The sequence below is a fragment of the Corvus brachyrhynchos genome, unplaced genomic scaffold (genome assembly GCF_000691975.1).
Source record: "Corvus brachyrhynchos isolate BGI_N302 unplaced genomic scaffold, ASM69197v1 scaffold409, whole genome shotgun sequence".
NCBI classification, from domain to species: Eukaryota; Metazoa; Chordata; class Aves; order Passeriformes; family Corvidae; genus Corvus; species Corvus brachyrhynchos.
In genome coordinates, this window is record NW_008246059.1 from 1,443,305 (window position 1) to 1,461,513 (window position 18,209).

Here is an 18,209-nt window from a genome sequence, read left to right on the forward strand (position 1 = left end):
TGCAAAGTTAAGGGCAAAGGGAACATAAGATATGTACAAAGCCATGATCTTACTGTGAGTCTAGCTGAAGTCTTAACAGTCTAATAAAAGAATTACCCACCCAGTTACAATGACACTAATGCTTCACAGTTCAAATTATATTACTTAAAATTGTATATACACAAACATTTTAGCATCACAGAATCATTAAGGTTGGAAGAGACCTTAAAGATCATCTCATCCAATCATCAACCCAGCACCACCATATCACCCCAAAAACCATAGCTTTAAGAGCCACATACAGATGCTTCCTCAAGACTTCCAGAGACAGCAATGCTACCACCTCCTTGGACAGTTTATTCCAGTGCCTAACCACACTTTCAGTGAAAGGTTTTTTTCTAGTATCTACCCTGAACCTCCCCTAGCACAACTTAAGGCCCTTTCCTCTCATCCTTGCACTTGAAACATGACAGAACAGATCAATCCCCACCTCACTGCAACCTCCTTCCAGGGAGTTGTAGAGAGTGATGAGGTCCTCCCTGACCCTCCTGTTGTTCAGGCTAAACAACAACAGCTCCTTCAGCTGACCCTCTTAAGACTTGTGCTCCAGACCCTCCATCAGTTTTGTTGTCCTTCTCTGGACACTCACAGCACCTCAACGTCCTTTCTGAAGGGAAGGGCCAAAACTGAGCACAGAAATTGAGCTGCAGCCTCAACAGTGCTGAGTAGAGCAGAATTATCACTTCCTTTGTCCTGCTGGCCACACTATTTCTGATACAAGCCAGGATGCCATTGGCCTTCTTGGCCACCTGGGCACATGTTGGATCATGTTCAGCCGCTGTCAAACCGCACCCCCAAGTCCCTTCCTGTTGAGCAGCTTTCCAGCCACTCAGCTCCCAGCCTGCAGCACTGCCTGGGGTTGTTGCATTCTCATTGTTGAATCTCATGGAGCTGTCTTCAGCCCGTCAATCCAGCTGATCCAGGGCCCTCTGCAGATCTTTCCTGCCCTTCAGTAGATCAACTCCCACCTAACTTGGTGATGCCTGCAAACTTACTGAGGTGCACTCGATCCCCTCATCCAGGCTGTCAATAAAGGTATTAAGCAGGACTGGTCCCAATACTGAGCCCTAGGGAACATCACTTGTGATCAGCCACCAGCTGGATGTAATTCCATTCATCACAACTCTCTGGGCCCAGCCATCCAGGCAGTTTTACCCAGCAAAGGCTACACCTGTACAGGCCATGAGCAGCCAGTTTCTGCAGGAGAATGCTGTGGGCAATGGTGTCAAATGCTTTACTGAAGTCTAGATAGATGAGACTTTCCCTCATCTACTAAGTTGGTCACTTTGTCGTAGGACATCAGGTTGGTCAAGCAGGACCTGCCTTTCATAAACCCATGTTGGCTAGGCCTTCAGGACTGACTCCCACAGGACTCTGGCAATCAATCTCCTAAACACGCCAAAATCTGCCTGTAGGAAGTCCAAGTTCTGCTGGCACCACTCCTAACTTCACCCAGAATTGAAATCTCTTACCATTTTTTGGTCACTATGCCCAGGATATACCAACCCATTTTTTGGTGGTGTGCTTTCCTTTCCACTGCACCTCTGGGTCTTAACAAGGACAGCTTCAGAGCAGGGGGAGAGGAACAGTGAGCTCCCAGTGTTCAAATCTTTTGCTAGTATGATGCTGATGGTTTCTTCCATCTCAACTTGGAATCTGCTTGGAGTCCTTTTTACATGTTTTCTAGCACCCTCTGCACCTTGCTCTTTCTTCACTGTTCTCCAACTCTATGTTACACATGTATAACACTGTTCCATATAGTGTGTATTACATGTGTCAGATACTTAGTATTAGTTCTTTTGTTATGCCTAACTGGTTTTACCCATTTCTAAAGACTGCTTTTCTTCAATTGCTTGCAAGGAACCTCTGGTAAGCTCTTCATAGCCCTGGGGCCTGTAGTATCTTCCTGTCCCTGTAACCCACAAGGTGCTTTATTCCAGAATCAGTCATACACAGTTCATTCTACAGAGAATAAGTGCTTGTTATTAATATCTTCTAGTTACAAAAAATATGTAAGATTAGGTGTTATACCACACAGTTGTACGAAGTGATCAAAAGCTAAAAAGAAGTAATTAACAGTTACATGGTCATTAGACAATCATTAATACAGGTAAATAAGCTAAAAATAAATCTACAAGTAGGTCAAGACAAGTCCATACAAAGCCCAACAGGGTCAGAAGTCTCCACTGTTAACTTGGCACAAAGCCTGTGGCCTCTTACAATAAATGGAAACACCTTATCTACTTGGCTACAAGGCTACAGCTGTTCCTTGAACCCATGCTTTATGATGGAGTCTCCAGTCAAATTCTGAGCTTGAAAAAAACCTCTCAAGAATTCCTGTCTTCAGATCAAGTGAACCTCTGGGAAGCGACAGGGACTGTGATGCAAATGCTCTCTTTGAGATCAAATATTCATTCAGACTAGATTAGAAGGGACTAGACTTCATTACTCATCAGTCAGTCTCCATGACAAATGTCTGAATTACAAATTTGCCATCATACAGGAAACAAACACACATTTTTATTCATTGCAAAAAAGGAGCACAACTGAAGACTTCATGGCTGTGAAGAGCACTTTAACACTCTCTGGTCCAAATGAAAGCTTACTTCTCACCAGAAAGAAGTGATTGTACTCCTGATAGGTGCTTACTGCTCTTTCTCTAGCTCAAAATATGGAAATAAACAGTAGATGTGAGTCTTCAGGACAGTAAACATAATCCTCAGTCTCTGTTTGCATATCAAAACATAAATGCAGATTTAGACTGAAGCTCACTGTCTCGGACCTCTCCAGCTCCATTTCAATGTGTGTTACTTTGAAAAAAGTGGTTGTTACTGATTATGTAATGAAAGAAAAAGACACCTGTGAAAGCCACATAATAATACTTAGCTCAGCCCTTACTCTTTCATGGCTTTTTTCTTGTGAGGTTCTCTTATTTCAAGAGAGAAGTTACTATCAGACGTGGAGTCTCATAGCTCATGAAGAGGCTGTGTGACCTTTACATCTATTACCTTCCAAAGATATGAGATTGTAATTTCATGCTAACATGCTTCATGTTATTTTCAGGCACCTTCAACACCATCATTCTCACCTACCTCTATGCAGAGCCATTACAAAATTTGGTGAAGAAAATTTCAGTGGACAATGTTGTTTAGAGAGGGGTTAATCAAGGACCACTGAGCTAAGCTCTTCACAAACAGACAGAATGCAATCCTGGACCACAGAGACTGACTTCCGAGTTCTGCTCCGGGTAGTTTAGCAAACATTCTCATGTTCTGAGTCTACAATGCATAGAAAAGAGGAGGCCAAGGGGTGTGTGTTTCATTTGCAACCTCTCAACCACATTGATTTAAGTGACTCCTCTCAAAATAAAGGGAACAGGAGAAAAAATAGTAATTACACCTGCAGAATTTTTCAAAAATCATAATTGCCCCAAACAGTTTAAGATTTCCTGTCTATCCTGTGTAGTGTAAGTATTACAAAAGCAAAGACACTTGCCTACCGATACAAAACAGATTGGAAAAACCCTGCCTTTGTGATTGAAGAATGTCTCCACCTCTTAAATACTGGAAGTTGTTATTGATTTCCCCAGCAGATGGAGTAGCATGTACAGTTTTGATAATTCCTGCAGACTTATTTATTTGCAATATATACTATATTACTTTTTACCTTATATCATGGAACTCTACTTGGTTCAATGTATCAAAAAATCAAGCTCCAAAGACTGAATAAACCAACAGATAAAACTAAGAATCTTCTTTCTCTCCATAACTCTCCAAGACCTTTGAAAATCTGAAGTAACTTCTATTGAGGTTCTGCTTTACCTTCAGCTCTTCCCATCACCTGCTGTGCAGCAAAGCAGCAGAAACATCACAAGTTCCAGAGGATGCAGACATTCGTGTCAGTGTCATAAAGACTCCACAAGAATCATACAGTCATAGGATAATTCAGGTTGGAAGACCCCTTGAAAGGTCATCTAGTGCAACCCTCTATTACCTAGACCTCAAAGGTAGGTCACTCATGAGATCAGACCAGGCTTCCCAGGGCTTTATCCATCAGATCTTGAAAACATCCAGTGGAGAAAGGAGACTGTGTAACTGCTAGGGGCAACCTTAGCTAGACCATCCTCATGGTGACAAGGTATCTCCTTATATCCAATGTATCTCGTTTCAACTTAACCCCATTGTTTCTTGTCCTCCTGCCATGAACTGCCATGAAAAGACTGCCTTCAGCTTCTTTACGACCTCTGTGTAGCTCTAGGAAGGATGTTATTAAGGCCCAATTTATCACTGTCTTTCCTATATTGAGGGTGATCACATAGGGTGAGAGGTGGACACAGCCAATCTCTGCAGTAAACTGACACACTGTGCCACTATCCTCCGGTATTTCCTCGTGCTCAGAGCTCATGCACAGGCTAACTCACATGGACTTTATACTTTTATGCCAAGCACAGCATTACATAGAGGAATATCTGTAACTTAAGGACCCCAGAAATCCTGAATTCCAGCCTGACCTGTGTCACTGAATTGCTATACAAAAGAAGATTAAATTCTTTCATTTCTACAATACTTCCATGCAAGGACAGCATACATCTCATAGAAAATACATATATTCAAGGTTCAGCCCAACTCAGCAAGTCTGGCCTGAGACAAACACTATTATTTCTTCTTCTTTAATGTGACAAAAGAACACACCCCCTAATGCACAGAGATCAGTTTTAGAAGCAAATGTCATAAGGCGGGACCGACTCAATGCTTTCATGTCAATTTGTTTTTTTCCTGGAAAAGGCAGGATGACGCTAGATCCCCTCAGCAGAAATCCATGCAGTGCTTTCTGGCAATGAATGAAGGTGGGCACATACACAAAGAAATTGGGAGTGGCACTGATGCAGTGTGGAAATGAAAGCTGGAGCAAAGCACTGGCATTGCTTTGATGTAAACAGCTTTATATCACACACAGCAACAAAGAACATGACCTATGTTTACTGCCTTTCTCAGCAAGAAAAAGGTCTTGCCTGTGCAAGACCAACAAAGACCAAGACCAAGTCAATTCTTCAGTGAACTACATCCAAACTTGAGCTACATAGAATCACAGAGCTGCAGAATGGCTGGGATTGGAAGGGACCTTAAAAAACATCTAGTTCCAACCACCTCACACCATTAACACACGAATGATGCCCTCCTACAAAGTAGCAACTGCTACTTTTCAGGAGGTTATCAGGAGGTGAGCAGAAGTGTTATGATTTCTTAAAACAGAAAAGAACTTGAGGGGTTAGTCTGGCCAAAGTTTGAAGGCAGGAAACTGGGTGAATAATGAAATGATGGTGGTATAGCTTATTACTAATAGCTAGTAAGTAGCAGTGGTTCTTAGTGCTATAGGGGTTTTACCCAGCAGCATCAAATGAGGGTGAGAAGGGAAATGTAGGATGGGAAGCACTGCATGAAAGCTCTTCTGTCACAGAAGGTACTGGAAATATTTAGCATGGGCGTGCTAATTAGGCATTGCAGTTACACTTTCAAATCCAGGACCTGATGGTGTTAAATGTACAGTGAAAAAATGGGACTTTGTATGCTAAAGTACAGCTTTGACTCCATGCATGTGCTGGTTTACAACAGCACAATGGAGTTACACTAGAATGCCAGAACCCATGGTGCCATCACTCTCCCACATTAATCTGCCTCTGCAGGTTTTTCACAGTTGGGTACTTCACAAAGACACTTAGAGTAAGATAGGATGCTGTGTTTGGAATGTATGCCAGTTTTTATGACAAAGTTCCTTGCAATCTGATCCATGAATTATCAGTAGCAGTATTGTTCCCAACTTCAGCATTATCTGAAAGCCACTGTTTTACAGTAGATGGTGGAGGAACAGGTTTTGGAGCATGAATACAACTGTCTCACAGCACTTTTCTACACAACATGGTGAGTAGGCGGCTTTTTAAGATATCTTTTCATTACCTGATGCTCATGCATTGTAGGGGTAAGGCACAGACTTCCACCAACACCATCTTCCTGAAGTACAGGCGTATTTACATTGCCTGTGAATCAGCTACAGATTTTACTAAACCTGGCATGACTACACCTACAACTTCACTACCAAGAGGTGCCTTTTTATACAGGGAGGTAGATAACTCCTGTACTTATTCCAGTGTGCCTTCCCAGAGAAGACATGGGAAGTTCATAAATCTTAAATTGTGGAGTTTGACTAGTCTGTAAAATGCTTTAATGCTGCATTGCCTGCAAGAGCAGGGAAAGTGAACTTTGAGACATAGATACTATTTTCTCCCACTCAGCTTTGATGTCTATATGGCAAAGATAAGCCAGGTGTAAACATTCTAACCCAAACTCCCTGGAAAACATCCACGCTTCAGCCACTACCCGGGACCTGGCTGGTCAGCACTGGCAATTACCTGGCATTATATGAAGACAGTTCTTCCTCAATGCTTTTAGCCTCCTGTCTTGAGAATGAGGAGAAAACCACTCAGCCTTGAGACTCTGGACACACAAATGTTCCAAGAGAAAGAACCAGGACTTTTATCCCAACAAACAATGAGCCTGCCAGAGGCTCTTAAGCCAGAGAGCAGACAAGAGGGATGGGAAACAGGATCACTGGTAAAGTTACCTAAGAATCTGTGTGGAGACAAGAGGAAGAGAAGCTGTCCACCAAATGGAGCACTTGGACACACAGGTATCACACAGGTATGCAGTGGCATTAACATATTTTACCAAAATATCTTAAAGATCCATTTTACTGGCAAAGAAGTGCCTGGAAGAATGGTTACAGTTGTATTCCTGGAGCCCCTTTTCCTTTCACAGAATTAGTCAGTTCAAGGGGAGAAAGAATACAGGGTGAGTATATACTTGGAAGTTTTCTTCCTTCTTCTGGACTCACTGGGAATGCTAAGAGGAAATTCAGAAAAACACACTTTTCAACTGAAATCATACCAGAAATTAACTTTTATGTGTTGCTCTGGCCACCTAGTGCATGTTCTAGGCATCTTCTAGTATAGTCTGTGTGAGATCTACACATAACAGAAATGGTGCAGGCTATTGAGAAGTTAGAACTTTATATAAATCAGTTTATGAGCCAGCAGATAGATCTGAATGCACAGGTGGTGAGTGAGAAATGAATAAGCAGAAGGCCTGGGAACAGTGCCTAGTGAATTTTGGGAAGGCACTCTCAAGCACGTCTGAGTTTTCACTTGCATCCTCCATGCATGAGGCTGGAGCCTGTCCTTATGTGAAATCCAGTATCTCAGTGCCAGATTTACACTCAAGCCCAGACATATCAGGTTTTTTGAGGATGGTCATAAACAGGGACAGAAGCCTAAAGTAATCCTGCAGTGATGCAAACTCACTGTCGTGCTGCTGGCAGGAAGGCAATTGGTCTCATTATCTGCATTTCAGCAAGTTTATGAGGACACCAAATTTCACAAAGTGGTAGCTGATGGAGAAGAGCACTGCAATTTCAGGGACCCTAGCAGTGTGGAAAAATGAGCCAACAAAAACCTCCTGAAGTACAGGACAGACAAATGTTAAGTCCTGTATCTTGGATGATGAACTCCATGCAGTGAGACATGGCCTGACTCTCCAGAGAGCAGCTCTGCACAGAATGGCACAGGGGACACACTGGACATGAACCAGTGGCACACCCTTGCAGAGAGGAAGGTGACTGTTGCCAATGACAGTTGCTCCTACCATGAGAAAAAATCACACAACCAAAACTGATTGCCCAGTGAAAGATGATGATGATGATGATGATGATGATAGGGGATACACATGATAAAGTCACACCAAGACAGAGGGCTAACCATGGAGCAAGATGCACAACAAGCATGTCAAGCGAAGCTCTCCTAAAGATACTCCTTTATTACACACTCATTTGGAAAACTGAGTTTTGTGCCCCCAGTGCAAAAGAAACACTAACAAACTGGAGAATCTAGAAGAGGGATATTTAGATGGTGGGAGGCTTGAGCACATGACACACAGGGACAGAGACAACCATATTTGTTTAGCTCAAGAGGCTGAGGGTAAAACAAGCTGCTGCCCTCACCTAAGGTTAGAGAGTAGATGGAGCTAGGGCCCTCCCTGCAATGCACAGCAAGAGGCAATCACTGCAAGGTCCAACAAAGGAATTCTAACTGGATATAACAAACAGTATCTTCACCAGAGAGTGCTTAAGCACAGGGACGGGTACTCAGAGAAACCCTTTCCTTGGAGATTCTCAAAATGCAATTGCACAAGGCCCTCAGCAACCTGATCAAGCCTTGATGATTACATCATCAAGTTCCTACCAAAGTGCATTTTGCTATGACATATACCCATATTTCCAATACTATTTCACACTGTCGTAGCTATCTAGTGGTAAGTGCAGGTTCCAATCTGAATTTCCATTTCATGGAAAATGTTGGCATTTGCAATTACTTTTCATTATAATTTCAATCAAACAAAAAAATCATTAAGAATTTTTTAAATTGCTTTGAGATTAAAGAAAGTTAAACATATTAATTTTAAAAAGGTATTTAATATTACATTTAATTAATTTTATTCATCATTTACTTTTTGAAGTAAAGGAAGGAATATGGAAACAAAAATGGAACAAAATTAGAAAGTGACGTCTACCAAACCCCACAACTGCATCAGGTTCAGATTCACACTGAATTACAATAGTTTGGTCCTTTACAAACTTCTGTGCAGTTGTATCATGCAGTTATGTTTTCTCCCTCACAGCTGTCTTCCTCAGGTGAGGAACACATATGCTCTCCTTCACTGACTACAACAAATGTCACACTCTAACTGCATGGAGCATTTATGTAAGACAGGAGTAATATTACTTACCAGCCGATCTTGGGAATTTAGGTTCTTTTCCTATTACCTTACCAGGAAAACAATCAAAACAGTAGCTAATAAACTGGAAGGTCTACAGAATAGTGTTTGATAATTAAGCAATGTTGGGAATGCAGCCCCTCTGAAACCACAGCATACTAACCACAAATTTAGTTCTGATTTTGGAAGCATTTCACTGAGATAATGTCTTAGCTCTCCAGCATTTGTAAACACATTTTCTATCTCTCTATAGTATCTGAGAAGAAAACCAGGTCAGTATATTTACTCAGTGATAAATGCTTGAACCAAAAAAAAAAAAAAAAAAATCACACTAAACTAGCTGGAATTTCACTTTTTTAAGACAAGAAGCTCTTTGGAGGAAGCAGTGCATGGGAAGCTTTGCTTAGTTCTATTTTATGAAATAAAAGTGTAACTTCAAAGAATTCCTCAATTTCTGTTTGGTCAAAAAGTCGCTGATACTATTCTGAAAGGAAGCCATGTGAAAAATCCTTCAAAATAAGAAACAAGGATAATTATTTGCAACCTGCTGCCAAATGTGCCATAGTGGTATCAAATCTGTGGTGATCCACGTCTGAACTTGGATTTTTTGACTTAAGTAAAATGGGTCTGTTCTGTTCGTTATTGTTACTACCTGCATATCTCTGCATCAGAGCCTTATCCTACTACATGGCACAATTCAGTATCTTCAGAGGCCTCCAGAGAAAAAGAGATAACTAAACCACAGAAGGAAGAAGAGAAGATAACAATACATGTCAGGGATGAGATATACTCAGTAACTTCACACCTGCTCTTGCTTTGCCTGCCTTTCCTTTCAGCAACTTCTGAAATCAAAGCAGAAATCACAAATGCTGTACAAGTTTCCCCTCAAAAAAAAAAAAAAAGAGCCAAAAGGCAGAGTCCTCCTCAGAGATCTTAAGCTGAGAATCATTAATATTCTTAGTATATTACCAGTGCCATGTCTAGAAAAGAGCCTTCTCTGAAACACATCTCTATCAACAGCTAATACAAAGATGCCAATGCAGCCTTATTACTAAAGCAGGAAGTATGTAACAAGTTAGACTTTGAAGTCATCTCTTTCTCCAGAAAAAAAACCCAAACAAAAACCAATGGAAAGAGCATGTGCGTGTGTGTGTGTTGTGCAGTACATCTGGCTTCTAAACAGATGGCAAAAGTGAAAGGCAATTCTGAAACACTGGAACTAACAAAGCCCACATACCTACAGATCAGTAGCTCATGGGTGATTGACTACAGTGTGCAAATAGGTGCAAGAGCAAAGACAAAAATTTTCCTTTCATAAAGGAAGAAGACTCTCTCCCCCTTTTCTTCCTAGGTAACACGAGCGAGGCTTTTGCGCAGAAGGAGCATTGACCATCAGTTACCTAGTCCATCCAACCCTCAAGAATGGCGTCTTTCAGCTTCTAGGTCTCTGGCAAATTAGACTGAAGCTGCTTACGTACTCAGACCTATTGCTGGGAGGGGGAGGGAAGCCTTAAGACACAGATGGACTCATGTGCAACAGAACCATCTCCTTATAAACCCCTTCTTCAGTTGAGGGATAATGGAGTCTGAGGTTGTAAATACTTTTTTTTTAAATCGAGGATAAAAGATTCTAGTACTTTATCATCTCTTCTATGGAAATACAAGTTCTTCCAGATATCTTGAATCTTTATTGTTAAGGAGACAAAGTAAAGATCTTTGAGGACTTAAGAGCCTTCTGCAGCACTTAAGTAAAGATATTTACAACAGTCAGCTCAGTCGAGCTTGTATTCCAATCACATACCAGTAGGCATAAAAATCCAAAGCCTTACTAATTCATAGTCACCTGATACAAAGCTTTTCAAATGACTGTCCTTTCTTCTTTTCTACCTATTACTGAAAGACTAGCTCTCTCTATCACAGATTATCTACTGTTTATCAGTATGGCTGTAATTTATTCACCCAGGTCAAACAGAATTTCACATTCATTATTAGCCAGAATTCTGGTAAGTCTTTGCCACCTGCATTTCTTTACCTGTACCTCTCTGGAGCTGAAGTTTGATAAACATCAGTTGCAAGACTCCACTACAACTCGTGTACATGAAATACTAAGAATAGGAGCATGAATATCCAACACATCCATGTTAATAATTAAAATAAGCACAACTTGAAAACATACAATATAGAGTATCTGGGTTTTAATGAAGTACAACGAATATAAAACTATGGATGTTTCAGCTAGCTGAATCCAACTAAAGTATCACCAGAGGTAAGCTGACACAAAATATAAAGCCAAGAAAGGGTAGGAAGTAATTTGTGCAAAACTAGAGACATTAGACTCTTTTGACAGTGCATACAAAAATCCATGACACAGGCCATTCTAGAAAACAAAATATTTAAGCAAGGACAGCCCTGTCAAAATAGTCAACACTTTTATACTCAGTTGAATTAAATGTATTAATATGTATTTAAATGTACTAAAAATTTATCAAAAGGCTGTACAGCAATAAGCCTTCCGCTCATCACTTTTCCAAGGTCATCACCAATACTGGTCTTTAGAAGCAGCAGGACACCAAAAAAGAAAAAATATGTGGAGGGCTTTAAATGGAATTACTTGATGTGGGAAAGCAGCTTTTAGGGAACAGAAGTGTTTCAAAGAAAATTGTTTCCTGCTGTATTAGAAAACAGTCAAACAGTGTATTAGAAAAAACAGTAGAGAAGAGGTTACCTACTTAGATATTACTGTTATTCCTTATTCCTTACCCTTACACTATTTTAGAGTATTCCATTCCTTTTCCTTTGAGCACCACAAATTAGCACAGTCTGTTCACATGGTCAGCAGAACAACTGACCTGCATTTGGTCTTCTCTGCATTTTCTTGCCTTAAGATGAAATCGCTGACTGTGCAGATTTTATTTTCTTGCTAAGCAAAGCATTTAAGGGAGAGATCCTTATCTCTGCCTTTTGAAGTGCTGAGCTAACCCCCCTACTTACTTTGTTTTCCCTTGTGGTTTAACTTCCCTTCCATATGCGTAGAGGTAAATGATTTATGGATCCTTTCCCCTTTAATACATGATTTATTTGTATCAGTTTCCATCAATTTAGTGTTCTGATACCCCACTGCCTTTGAGTCTCCAAAATTCCCTGTTCCTCAACTTCCAAACCTCTGAAAACATAACCTTCCTACTATTACATTTTCTAAGACAATTTTCAGTTTCTGCTCCAAGTCTTCTATCTTTCCCTCCACATTTATACTGGGTACTACGGCATAAGCAAAGCTCAAAACAATTATCTCTGTAGCCCCAAGAACACATTCCTTATTCTTGTTTTTGTTCTGAACAGTTTGGCCTCTTCAGAAGTAATGCTAATTTAAGAACTGCTTTAAGGAAGCTGGTAAGGGAGGCTGCTTCTACAACATGCAGTTAGCACTTCTATCAAGGCTGCATAACCAAGAATATTGTTTTCCCAAGATAAACTGATACTCAACCAGGACTTGATATGAACAGCAGGCTAAAATAATTCTATTCAACTTCAAGACCATATTAGCAGTGAGTAATGCTAATGCACAGATATGTAGATATCTTTAAAAAGAGAAGGGAAAGCTGTCTGACTGTTCAAAAGGAAAATAAAGAACATCCAGAACTGGAGTGATTATCTGAAGCAACACTTAGCTGTATCTCAGCCTATTTGCATGTCCTGTTACTTAAAATGTAGTCATTGCTTTTCCAGTCCTCCCATTCCATTTAATTCTCCTTGAAAGAGTCTGGACCTCCAGTCATCAAATCACAGAATATCCTAAGTTGGAAGGGACCCACAAGGATCACTGAAGTCCAACTCCTGGCCCTGCACAGGACAGTCCCAAGAATCACACCATGTGACTGAGAGTGAAAAATGTCTTTGACAGCTGTGCAATTATTCTTTTTAAAATCAGTTAGGTACCAGTTCATGTTGTTCCTCAAGTGCAGTTTGAAAAAACAAGCATACTTATATATCTTTTATGTATAATGAGCACTGAGTAAAGCTTAACTTGCATTAAGGAAATAAATTAAATAAATACAGCTATATTTTGGGAGTTAACAGAAGAATATAACCACCTCAGCACCAGTACCTCAGTTTTATTTCAACAAGGACGTTGGTTACCTTCTCATGTTTGAGAACCTGATTTTGTCTCTTCCATCCACAAAAAAAGATCTTCTAGCATAAAATTACATAGCAATGTAGAGATGGGAGAATCTGGTCTGAACTGTCAAATAGCGTTTACTCAGAAATGTGATTATATATGAAAACCACAAGTATCATGTGTTAGCTGTGGTATACTGGAAGAGGAAAAAATACAGTTAAGACTCTTTCTATTTCCATATACAACTTTTATTGCAATACCTGTATTCTAAGTGTACAGATACAAATATAAAATGACCCATGACAGGCTTTAAAGCTGCCCAAGTAGCGAATTGAGAAATTAATTCGGTATTATAGCCAAAGTTGACAGGACTTCAACAGGTGATAGGAAGCTTCCCCAGTCTCTCTCCAAGAACAACCAGGATCCACCATAGTTTTGGTCCAAGATGTATGCTTTAAGTTGGCAGCTGAGTCTAGGAACGAGTGTATTTGCCCCAGATGTGCAGCATAAACACAGAAGCAATAAAAAGAAGACTCATGACCAAAACTGGAACAGGTCCACTAAAAATAAAGAGAAAATACATTAACATAAAAAAGAAGCCTGTCTTGCCCAAAGGCCAGTCATTATCAGCCAAGTGAGCTTATCAGCTCATAAGAAATCATACAAGAAAACTCCCCTTCCCACAGAAATACCTTAAAGCCCATAGAAATGAGATAGCCATCTCTATCAAAAACTGCTGCTGCTGCCACTGTTTTTAAAGACAGTTCTACACACCCTAAATGTACATTAAAAAGCACAAGAGAGTAACAAAAACCTCAGTTGTTTAAAAAGCCATTAATGGTTCATTATTATGCATCACTGTTTTCACAGTCTCTGGAAAAATATCCTCTGTGTTTACAACTCAGATAGCCACCTGAGCAGAGATGCAGTCCGATGCAAAAACCAACAGAGTCCTCTAGCGGCTACTAAAATTTTGGCATAAAATTCTCATTAGCTGTTTTATTTTAGGGGTTTTATTTCATTTGAAAACAATGGCAGCAGTGGGTGAGAGGACTTCTGCTTTCTTGAAAAACATACACCAAGTGGCAAAGCTCCATCATTAAATCTTTACCTCAAATGAATAAACTAGTATTTTTTTCCTTGTTACTTTTATAGATTGTTTAGAAATTGTATAGTGATGTTTTAAAAAACCAGATTAATCTTAGGGTGCATGTTGATAGCTTCAATCAGCTGTTTCATGCTGTTCTGAGATACAACAATTACATGACTACACACACTCAACACTCCTTCGTACCACTCACTTCATACAACAATCTCATTTCTGATTTTCAACATGCTATTGGGAAATCTGTTATCCAGCCCGTGTTACCCTCCAGGGTACTGATTATAAGCATGTAAATGCTACCTGAATACAAAGTAAAAAAAAGGAAACTGAAAAGGGATTCAAAGAGTTTACTGTCGTATTTTTCTACAAGATCATGATCCACATACTTCAAATGTTCACAACTGTAATCTTACATTGAGTTTTAAACCTCAATTATTATCTATCATACTTATTTTGGTATGGAGAACCCTGAACACAGACATAAAGCATTTAGCAAATAAGCCAATAACAAAATAAACAAAGTCCACATACATGGTGACTACATAAGCAACCCCTTCAAGGGCTATCTTTCACTAAGCAATAGAATGCAATTCTCAAACCCCGGCATTTTATATATATTTATACATATAAATATATATATATATTTCCTCTATAATTTATATTTATTTTTATATATTTATGCATGTAAGTTTATATGCTACATAGTATAAATCATAATCATATTAGGTGCAGAAAGTCCTCACACTGTATCTGAATTACTACTTAATTCATTTGAGCCTTTAGCAGTAGGAATAGGTAAGCTGCGCTCTGCCAAAGACATTCAGGAACAAAGGAGCACCAATAATCAGAACAGAACTACATGGAAATAAACAGTGGGGACTGACTGTATATTCAGTGTGTTTTTTAAACATGCAGATGACATTGAACCCCTAGAGAATAATCAGCTCTCCAATTCTGACACACATATCTCATTTGCCCCAGTCCCAAAGAAAACCTGTTGAAACCCTGCAATTCTCCTCCACACACCTGCATCTGCTCAGCCCACCACAAAAAAATAAATGGATTCAGACACCTCTAAAGATTTGGTACTGTGCATTCTCAGAATGTCTGTCATAAGGCTGCACATTGGGCACAAGCCCAATTTGACTGACTTTCTACCCACAAGAAATGCTGCCTATAGCTCTTTAAGCAGGAAAGCTCAAGACAAGATACAGGAACCACAGCTACCAAGTGACCCAAAAAGAGGAAAAGTTTGGTTTAGTTTTCTTTTCAAAGCATGTAATCTCCAAGCTTTAAAGAGAAAAAATATCATATCCCACTCTCAACCAAATCCCCCACAATTCCCTTTTGCTAATAGTTGTTTTTAAAGGCATACACATCTTGAAGCATCTTGTAATGCAAATAAAGGAACTTTCTTGAGGGGAACCAACTTGCCTATTCAACATATTTATTATTTTGGATGTTGAATACAGATACAAAATACCCAAAGCATCAACATAATTCTACACAACATAAAAATACAAAAACTTTTTTATCTGGAGCAGAATTCCCCTCATTGTAGCCAGTATGAATTAGCCTGTCTTCAGGCGGTTTTATGTATTTTTCATAGCAATTTTAAGAGCTTGCATTTTAAACAATATGAAAAAACGCCAAAAAAGCCCACCCACCACCACTACCAGGCTAAGCTTTCACATTGCTTTATGCAGTAGTGATCACAACCACTTCTAAAAACAGTTTCAGCTGAAGCACTTCACCAAGGCAATCACAAACCCTCGATAACCCATTCTCACTTTAAAGTCTACTAAACACGACAAAGATAATAACAATTGGTTGATACAGAAAAAAAAAATTTAGAAAAATACATGGAAAGCTGTAAGCAAGAAAGTTGCTACCAACCCATGGCTCAGAAAATGTTATATCTATTATGGAGTGATTCGTAAAAGCAACTCACTTTTACAGATTTGATTCTTCCATTAAAAGCCTGAGCATACAGTTACCCAAAGTAGCTTCAAAAAAACACTCCCAGTGTTCCAAACCTTAAAATTGGGAACCACTGTGTTGCAACATAAATAGATGGGAAAATCTCTTCACTGATCTGCTTGCACTGAAGATAAGAACTAAATGGCCATTCAGCACCAAAAGTGAAATCAAAGGATTCACAAGGAAACCTAGCAAAATTGTTAAAGCTTGTATCACAAGTCTATTAAAAAAAAATCCTAACACCCTTCTGGTTCTTATTGTTTGGCTTAACTGAATTTTTTAATTGAACTATAGTAGACCAAACAACAGAGAAAACAGTTGCCCTGCCTATCTGCACAGATTTGCTCTAGAACACTATTGCTGCTTATTGTCTTTTTTTTGCCTTGTCTCCTTTCCGCACTCAGAATGCAGTAAGCAAGGCTGAACTGCACTACTTTAGTGGTTTGCTGGATACATTTTGTTTTTTGAAGTGTCAAGCACATATGAAAATGAAAACACATAAGACAACTTCAAAGGAAGGATTACTCATGGAACAATCACTAAGCAGCATATAACCAGCCCTTCCCCAAGTGTTCTGTTTCTGCAGCCAGCAGCAGCCCTCTTAAAGAACTTCAAAAGAAAATATTAATAGATTTGAGAAAAAACCCCAAGCAACAGGGTCAGCCCTGAGCACCTCAAGACTTTTCAACCCAGTAAGAACAAGAGGTCACGAACTATAATTCTACAATAAGCACGAATTCCCTCTTGGGATATAACTTAGGAGGCACTCATCAGCTGAAATACACCTTTGTTACCCAAGTATTGGGCTGCAAAGTTTGTTTGGGAAAGTCATCCAAATGACTCAAACTGGTCAAAAAAGTAAAAACTTAGGCTCTCTTTATAGTTTAAGGGATATTACTAGGTATTTGACCATAATCTTAGAATATTCATCTTGTAAAAACGGAGATAGACAAGGTACTGGCATGCTATTTGGCAGGCAAGTTCAGCTAAAGTAATTTATCTGCAGCTTTTTAATAAAAACACCAGAGATTATGCAAGCATATGGTATATCAGTTATATTGTATTTTCAAGGGGTGCACAGGGTCACAACACAGCTACTGTAAAACAAACCCCAAAATTTTTACTTAAAAGAGAATGAAAGCATGACCATAGATGCCTAAATTCACTGAGGCAAGTGATGTTTCTCAACTTCAAAGTGATGCTCACAGTCTTCCAAGACCACTTAGGGTAAGCTTTGGCAATTACAAAATATAACTTGTACCTACCTTTTAAAAACCATTGTAACATTAAAAGCTACTTCTCTGGGGTTACAGATTAAATATGTCATCCCAGCCATCAACTCAGCAAGTTTTCCCATGCACACCAGAGCACTGAGAATTTATTATTAATTCAAAGACTGCAAGACTACATAAGCAAGGGAACTCTACAGCTCCCAAGCCTGCCACTACCCATTAATCCAACTTACACTTTGAGCCCTGGAGAGTCCTCAGTGTAGAACCGCCACATCCCACCAGTCCCTGTGGACGTGGCACGGCCTGCACTCCTTGTCCCGCAGCTGGCATTTTTCCTTTAATGGACAACAGAAGGAAACAAAGACCGAACAACACGTTAGTACTCCTTTAGCTTCTAGGACCAAACAGCCCAAGAGACTCGGCAGAAACAATACACTTCACAGAATCAATTACGCTGGAAAAGACCCGAGTCCAACCTGTGACCCAACACCACGTCAACCAGACCATGGCACAAAGTGCCACATACAGTCTTCCCTTAAACACCTCCAGAGACGGTGACTCCACCACCTCACTGGGCAGTCCATTTCAATGTCTAATTGCCCCTTCTGTGAAGAAATTCTTCCTGATGTCCAAGCTAAACATCCCCTGGCACAGCTTAAGACTTGTGCTCTCCTATCCTGTCACTAGTTGCCTGGGAGAAGAGAATGACCCTCTCACCTGGGTACACTCTCCTTTCAGGTAGTTGTAGAGAGTGAAAAGGTTTATCCCTGAGCCTCCTCTTCTCCAGGCTAAACACCCCCATTTCCCTCAGCCGCTCCTCATAGCACTTGTGCTCCAGACCCTTCCCCAGCTCCGTTGCCCTCCTCTGGACTCGCATCAGTCTGTGCTGCCACGTCAGCAGAAGGCATCGGCCC

At 40.0% G+C, this 18,209-nt stretch overlaps 1 long non-coding RNA gene across 1 annotated transcript; it reads right to left on the minus strand.

Moving 5' to 3' along the window:
* Positions 1-13,204: 13,204 nt before the first annotated feature.
* On the minus strand, positions 13,205-17,666 carry LOC103623577. The gene is made up of 2 exons (XR_552382.2): positions 17,529-17,666; positions 13,205-13,538 (listed from the first exon to the last, which is right to left on the minus strand). It is a non-coding gene; the product is annotated as an uncharacterized LOC103623577 (long non-coding RNA).
* Between the last annotated feature and the right edge of the window lie 543 nt (positions 17,667-18,209).